We start from the raw sequence: 8,331 nt of genomic DNA on the forward strand, positions 1-8,331 counted from the left end.
TCTTTTGCGTGTGTGATACCCCATTTTCATGTGTGAGTACTGCTTGCATGCAGTGAGAACTGGCAGAACAAGCCCCTCTGAGGTTAGACACGCTAGATGGAAAATACCCCTTAAACACCTCCAAAGTAATTCAACAGTCTCTCCTTCTTTTTTCCAGACTATCTTTGATCTCTCCAACCCAAGGCTTCCCCTGTTCCTGATTCATCTGCCTGTACCTGCCTCTTTATGGCACCACCTTCATGCTGACTCGGGCTCTTTTCAATGAAATTGGATTCAGAGGCTGCTTTATTCACAGAGGGATCTACACTTCAATGGCTGTTTTTTCCCCCTTCTTTTTTTTTGCTCTCCTGGCAAATGCCACAGTGAGAGCAGAGAATGGGAGAGAGAGGTGGCAGGGGGGAGGAGGGAGAAGAGTAGGATTGTATCTTCATCATCTTGGCCTGGTGCTTCTGTGGCCCGGGGCAGCTCTGTTGGAAAGCCCTCACTGCATTTCAGTGTGCTGTCTTCATATGAGATTGCAACATATTAAACACAAGTTTTGCAATCTTGTAATCTAAAAGGCATGTGTCACTTCGGAAACATGACACATCATACAAAAACAGGGACGTGATGTTTTGCTCTGAGGCCTCTCTGGGGTTTTCCTGATTGGAGATGATTGAGTGGCACCCTCGGGCTAGGCTTTGCATCTCCTGAAGTGGCCCCCATCTCTTTACTCCTCACCTGAGTAAATGGCCTCTTGTCTGCTGCCAGCTCTTGATTACTACTCTTCATCCAAGTTGGTGAAGAGACTGGATGGAGGGCAAAGAAGTGTGTTTGTGTTTGTGTGTGTGTGAAATAATTGAACCAGGAGGTGCAGAGAGACGTCTGTTGCAAACCCTCCAGCCTTATGACTGGTTTCCCTAAGACAGGAGAACACCGTAACTGAAAAGTGTTACTTTAATCATTGTAAGCGCTGATTAAAAATATTCAACAAAAATGCTTGCCTTTTTTTTTTTTCAGATTAAAAACTAACATTTGAAACGAAATGACAAAATGTTTTACAGTTTCCGCCAATGAATAAAAAACACCCCAGGCTGCTGAAGTCTCCTGTAAGTACAAGGTTGTACCCTATAACAAAGCCTACTTACAACACACACAGTGACAGTACGAACCTTCACAGACAATACTCTTTCCCGTGGACCTCCATTTGTTGCAAAGTAAAAGCCCGCCCTGTAGTTATTTAGGTTGTCAATGGCGAGAGACAACTTTGATCCTCTTTCAACTGTGCCCTGATTTACACATATGATGTTTGTCAATTTAAAAGATACTTTTGTCCATCAAGAAACTTAGCTATGTTCCACGCAGAAATATATCTCACCTGATGTGTTTGATCCAACGACTCTCCGTCACATCACCCTCTCATGCAAGTTCTGTAACGTTAGCTTCAGTAACCTTAGCTTTAGTCATTGAGAGAAAAAGTTATGACGTCACATACGAGACTTTTGGGTTTGTGGTCTTTGTAATTATGTATTTTTACAGTCTTAAACCTCAACGGTTTTACATCAAACTGCAACTTTCTTGACTTTGAAATGTATATTTTAAATTGACCATCATCATATGTGTAGCACAATTCAATCGGGATCAAAAAATTAGTTGTCTCTTGTCATTGACTACCGTACATATTTTTTCCGAAGTAAGGTCCCATGGAGGTCCACTGAAAGGGAAGGGACTTAGGCTCTCTATACTACTTTCTGGAGTCAGCTTGGTGGACTCGTTCCACACATGTGAAGTAGATCGGTTAGTACCCTGGTAGCGTAGCCACGCGGTGCGTGCGTGTGTGTCTTTACTGCTTAAACCTGTAACATGACAACAGTTTTAGCCTTCATGGTTAGAAAACTTGTCAGCATGGCACTAGAGCTCTTAAATACGCATGTTTTGGCCATCTGACAGCAGCTAAAATAAACCTCTAGCGTTCATTTATCTCCACCAACACTCACCTAGCCCCCAGCTTCCTTTCTCAAGTAACTCTCTGCACTTTGTTCCAAACTCCTGTAGAGATACGTTATGCAGCAATTGCTACATTTTAAGTGCATAGTCTGTATTCAAAACAGGGAAATAAAAACTGTGAAAGACAGCACACACCTGGGCAGGCATCTCTGTTTGGGTATGGTTGAATAAGATATGTGCACTGTATAATGGATTTTTACCTGTGTGTACTGATAAATACCAGCACACACAGGAAACGCAGCGGCGGCAGACCGTTAACTCCAACCTGCTCACAACACCGACCGGCCTCCATCTGTTGCCACTTTTGAAAAGAGTGGCTGAAAACACGTTTGTGTAATTTGGCATGTTCTTTCAAATGGAAATAATCCGCCTGTTTCTCTTTCCGAGGGGAGGCTCCCCTCTGTCGTGGCTTTCAAGGTAAGATTAAGAGGACGTTTTTATCGCGCAGAGTTTAGCTCTCTCTTCCTCTGGTGATTTCTCTGCCTTCAATCTTGCTGTTTGAAATACACAGAAGGCTTTTCTGAGCTGCACTCTTTGCCCACTATCAGCCTGTGAGGAGGGAATACGAATGTAAAAACTGTTTCATCTAAAAAGAAATAAATGAATAAAATTAAATTACAAAGATGTAGCATAAATATCAAAGGAAAATAAAAGAACTAACTCACTATTTCTACATCCAGTTTTCCAGTTTGAGGCTGTAGTTAGTGGTGTGGTTGAAATGAATGGAAACATTACAGCTGCAGCATTACAATTCAATTCATCACTATGAATTCAGAGATACTGTTGTACTTGTAGTGTATACATTTGCATTAATTGCCGCCCTTAACCTAAATTTTGAGACAAACAGTGTTGCAAGTTGGAGCTTTAGAGCAAGAAATGTTGAGCTGGAGACAGTTTTCTTCACCTCCTAGCTGGAGGACTGGCTGAACAGATTGGAGCTCTGTTACTCTGGCCAACATGACCAGCAGTGCAAACAAGTGTGACTCAGAAAGGACCATATGATAAACAGTCTGATCCCACTGATGAGGAAAGTGGGGATCAAATTCTGTATGTGTGTGCGTTTCATGTTCTTATATCTATATATGACTTTAACCTAGCACACTAATCCATTGAGGTCCCAGCAGATAGAGACTACTTATTGAGGATTAAGAGGTGGTTTTAGGGTTCAAGTTACAATAAGGTTGATGATAGGGTAAGGGGCTAGTGAATACATTATGTCAATGAGATGTGGAATAAACATGTTTTCGTGTGTGCGTGTGTGCTTGAATAGCTGTGTAAGGAAATATTTTCACTGAACGTACAGGGACATGGCTCTTTTACATCCCATTAGAGGCTCTCTGTGCTGACACCATGTCGGCATTTTTTCCCCCTACAGCAGCCTAATACAACAGCACCCTGCTTTAGTAAGACAGTTTCTAGTTTTAACTAGAGTCACATACTGTTCATTTGTAGCTTTAACTAAAAATGCGAACATCCATAGAAATTAATAGGTTCACAAATTTTGATAGCTGCAATATCAGAGACTAGTGTCAGTAGTGTATGCAGTAAGTCTATCTGCAGAGTCATAACACCTTTCCTGTCAATATTAGAACAACCCATTGCTAATTCCTATAGCCGACCCTCCAGCATCACAGAATCTGATGATCCACAGATTTCAGCATCACGCCAACACCATACCATAATAACACCATGATTTATTGAACTGGGGCTTCTTTTTTTGGTATTATTATTGAATCTTAATTGAATAATCTAGAAACATGGGGAGACAGAGGGGGATGACAGACAGAAGGAGCTAGACACACAGTACGTGGAGTGTGTCTTAACCACTTGGGACACAAACTAGAAACATTTTCACAGTACAATTTAGTAATTCTCTGATATTGCAAGCAGGGTTGGGGAGTAGCTGATTACACGTAACGGTTTTACGTAATCAGAATACCAAAATAAGTAACTGTACTGTAACTATTCTGTTACAGTACAGAAAAAACAGACGTAATCCGATTAAAGGTACATTTTGAAAAAATAGGGATTACTCATAGGGATTACTTAAAGCAGAAAGTTTCCACGAAACCGAAAGCGGAGTGCTATTTACCTCCATATGTAGATGGTATATGTACGGGCTGAGTAAGCTCATAGAACCGCTAGCAGCACTGAGCTAACCAGCCACAGATTCAGGCAGATAGGCTACAGTTAGCGGTTAGAGGCAAAAAGTAAAGCTAACTATATCAATCAAGAAGCTCAGTGTAAATCATCTCAGTACTGGATTCCCTGTTGGTCCTGTTCATGCCGTGTTCACTGGTAGGCTGCTGAGCGAGGTTTTGTTGCCCACTCGCCCGGTGCCATTCCGGTTCACAATCAGGCACTGCACCATGCCATTACTCCCTGCTGGGTCCCCCCGCCCCTGGCCTGAAAACCTCCAGTGCTTGAGTAAAGGTGTAAGCACCTCCATACAGTCTATGGCACATGTGTCAAACTCAAGGCCCGCGGGCCGAATCCGGCCCACCACGTCATTTTATGTGGTGAAAGCTTTAAAGATTCACGATTGTCCTAAAATTAGTCAATGCTGCCATAAACAACATCTCCCACAATGCATGTCGATTTTGTGACCCGAGAAGTGACGCATCACGCCACTAGATTGCGATGTTTCCACACCCACTACAGTAGTTTTCCGACAAGTGAAGATGAGAAATGTATACAAACAATCCCTAAATGTCCAAGATGAGAAAAATTGATGCAGAAGGAAGGCAATTTCATGAATGGTGCGAAAGTGAATACATGTTTCAAAGAGAAAAACCGGTAGGCTAGGCCTGTGTCTTTTGTGTTATGAGGCAGTATCAGTGATGAAGGATCAACGTTAGTTAAGGCTCGTGCAGACTACATGACTTTCAGCGTCAACCGATGGCCGTGCTGTTCACACTGCACAACTTGCTGTCTTGTGACGGAAGTCTTGAAGTCTAGTGGCTGATCGGTGATAGGGGATCACAAACTAAAGTTACAAGAGCTGACACTGACTTTGTCACCCGATGCTGGTCTCCAAACCAGTTTTGTCAAGAAAACACACGTGAAATGTGAAACGGGAAATGACGCGAACCTACAGACAAAACAGCTGTTGTTTGTTATTATAAAGACAGCAATTATAAAGACAAAGAGTATGGGTTTAAGAATGGATTAGCACACACAGGTAGCAGGGATCATCTGTGCTACAGAGAGAGCTGGAGGTGAGTAAAATGTGTTTTGCGGTGAAAAAGTAGCTGCCTGCTCTCATTGGCTGGATGTGGATGTCGAGTCGGCCGACTTCTCCAAATATTTGGCATGCTAGATATCTGGCAGACATTGGTGATGTGTCAGAAATGTGTCGGGGAGCCGTTTTGATGCATTGTTGAGTAGTTCACACATAACGACTGGCGACCGCAGATCAACCACTTATTTACTCCCAATCACAACCTGACGGTCGCCGAGCTCGAGCGGCAAATCGGACTGAAAATCGTGTGGTGTGAAGTAGCCTTAGGCTCCAGTAGCCTATACGTCTGCATTTTTCCAGGTAATCAAACTATCTGTCATTAGTTGGATGTATGTCCTCTGCAAAGCTGTGTGCAGCTGGACTATTTGTTTTATCAAATGTCTGTCCCTCATGTTATTAGCAGCTCACAATTATTTGTTTTACCATTCTGCACCTCTGGACTGTGAAAAAGTGAAAATATACTGTAAAAGCTTATGTTTGATGATATTTGTCTGTATAATGAGGGTTTTTAAATCTGATAAACTCATTTATTTATGTTATAATAACACAGAAAACTTACTAAGGCTATATTTTTACTTGTGATAAATGTCCTTAACTTGAATACATAATCAAATAAAGAGACAGTTATTTAACAATATGTTAAGGAGTAGTTACGTTTATACAGTCTTACAGTTGCAACTGGCCCTTTGAGGGTAACTGTAATGCTTATGTGGCCCTTGGTGAAAATTTGTTTGACACCCCTAGTCTATGGTAAACACACTCCCCCTGTGCTCTGAGCTCCCAGTATGGGCAGAGTGAGTTAATCTGACCAGTGGTTGCACGGCTTACTGAGCTAATAACAGCAGCTGGTTAGCTGTTAACTAACTTCAGCAAAAAGTAAAACTATCTGTCCATCAGGAAACTCTGTGAATCACAGAGTTGAGGCAGAGCAGCCCGGGGACATCAGAGAGAAAACTAGAAATAAATTCTGCTTATTTCTTATTCAAATATGATAAAGTTTCACCAAAATCAGTGAAAAAAGTTGTTTTTGTACAGTATTTGATGGGGCCAGTCCCAGTATTGCTATGTACTTTATGACTTGTTTGAAATTTAAACACTGTGCTTCAGCAGCATTATATTGAGAAATCTTTGCATTGGATGTTATTATTAATTATTAATTAATACAACAAGTGCAGAATGAGTCATCAACATTTTAAAATAGGTTTCCAAATGACAAACTCTTAAATGTCATCAAGAATTCCTACAAAACAAAATTTTTTTTGTCATTGATGGGCCAGATACTGCTATTGTGGTGACCAAGTGCAAAGCAAATCATATAAAAACATTTAAATATAGATTTTGGGAACGGGAGATTTTGTTATTCTCTGTTTCTCTAAAAATACACTAAGCAGACAACGCATCACTGACACTTGTGTTTTGTCTTCATTTGTCTATTTGGCATTGTAGTAATCCAAAAGTAAGTAAAAATAATCAGATTACTTCTATTTTGTGGTACTTGGATTACGTTACAGATTACATTTTTAAACAAGCAATTAGTAATTGTACCGGATTACATTTTTAAAGTAACCCTCCCAACCCTGATTCCAAGTCTAGCACACATTCTTCTACTCCAGCAATAAGTATTGCACGTTCATAAAGTTTGGGGATTCACAAGAGACAGATAACTTAAAAGATTTTTTTTAAATTCTGAAATCATTCATTACTGGCCCATCTTGCGCTATAGTCAAATTTCTACAGTGTAATTTCCATAGTTTCACCCTCATTTCATCATATCTGAACATTCCATAAGTCAGATGGTCAAATCAGTGGCCAACTGTATCATTGCCAACCAAATGGTTTGGAATGCAGGAGGTGCTCACTGCCGTTCACTCATGTCCATGACCTGCCAGCTGCTGACATTTAGCAGTAAACATAACAGCTTACAATGTTCACTCAAATGTAAACACACACAAGAAATCATTCACACGTAGACAAATGCACTGTGCGGGAGAACGCTGACGTGTTCTATCTCTGCATCACAACCACATCACACACTGAACCCACGATAACATTGCAGCAAGACTGTGTCGAAACGACACACACACACGCTACACCTCTCAGAGGTTTGGATAAGAACCTGGGCTCCAGTCTAACCCAGTCAGCCAGTTCTGACCACGCTGCTGGAGCAGATGGAAAACGGCAACACTCTGTTGTTCAGGCTCCAAAGTGATGGGCCAGGAAGGGTGATGAAAGGCATGCTTGTTTCTTACAGCTGCTGTTTCTTCTTGCATTTGACTGTAACAATGGCATGATGTTAGTACAGAGGCTCCCTTTCTAAGATCTTTATTCAACAAGGAAATGCGTCTTGCTTACTGAGACACTTCCAGTCATCATTTTTGACCTGATGTGATACCAGTGGGGCCACTGAGGGGCCAGAGTGCCCAAATAGTTAGCCCAGACTACACAACCCTTTAATCTATTAATTCCCTATTTAAAAAAATAAAATAAAATTAGTTGTATACAATAAACGTACCTACTCTTAAACATTGAGATGGTGTCTGCCTCCCGAACCCAAACTGGGAACTGATTCTACAGGAGAGAAGCTTGATAAGTAAAGGCTCTGACTCCCATTGTACTTTTGGAGACTCTAGGAACCACAAGTAACTCTTCATTCTGGGAGTGCAGGGTTCTCGTGGTGTAGTAAGGTAAGATACGACGGTGCCTGACCATTAAGAGCTTTGTATGTGAGCAGAAGGATTTTAAATTTTAGTCTGGATTTTACAGGGAGCTAGCGCAGAGATACTAAAACAGGAGATATATGATCTCTTTTCCTGGTTCTTCTCAGTATACGTGGCGCAGCATTCTGGATCAACTGGAGAGTTTTAAGGAATTTTAATAAACCAATAAAGCCTAGAGGGAACAAATGCATGGACTAGTTTTTCTGCATCATTTTGAGACAGAAAGTCCCTCATTTTTGCAAATGTAGGGAAAAAAGGCGGTCCTTAAAGTTTGTTTTATGTGGAAATGAATGGACATATCCTGTGTTATTCAAAGATAACTCCAAGATTTCTCATGGTGGTGCTTGAGGCCAAGGAAATACCACCCAGAGTAACTATATCTTTAAT

Source organism: Micropterus dolomieu, linkage group LG01 (genome assembly GCF_021292245.1).
Source record: "Micropterus dolomieu isolate WLL.071019.BEF.003 ecotype Adirondacks linkage group LG01, ASM2129224v1, whole genome shotgun sequence".
Taxonomy (NCBI): domain Eukaryota; kingdom Metazoa; phylum Chordata; class Actinopteri; order Centrarchiformes; family Centrarchidae; genus Micropterus; species Micropterus dolomieu.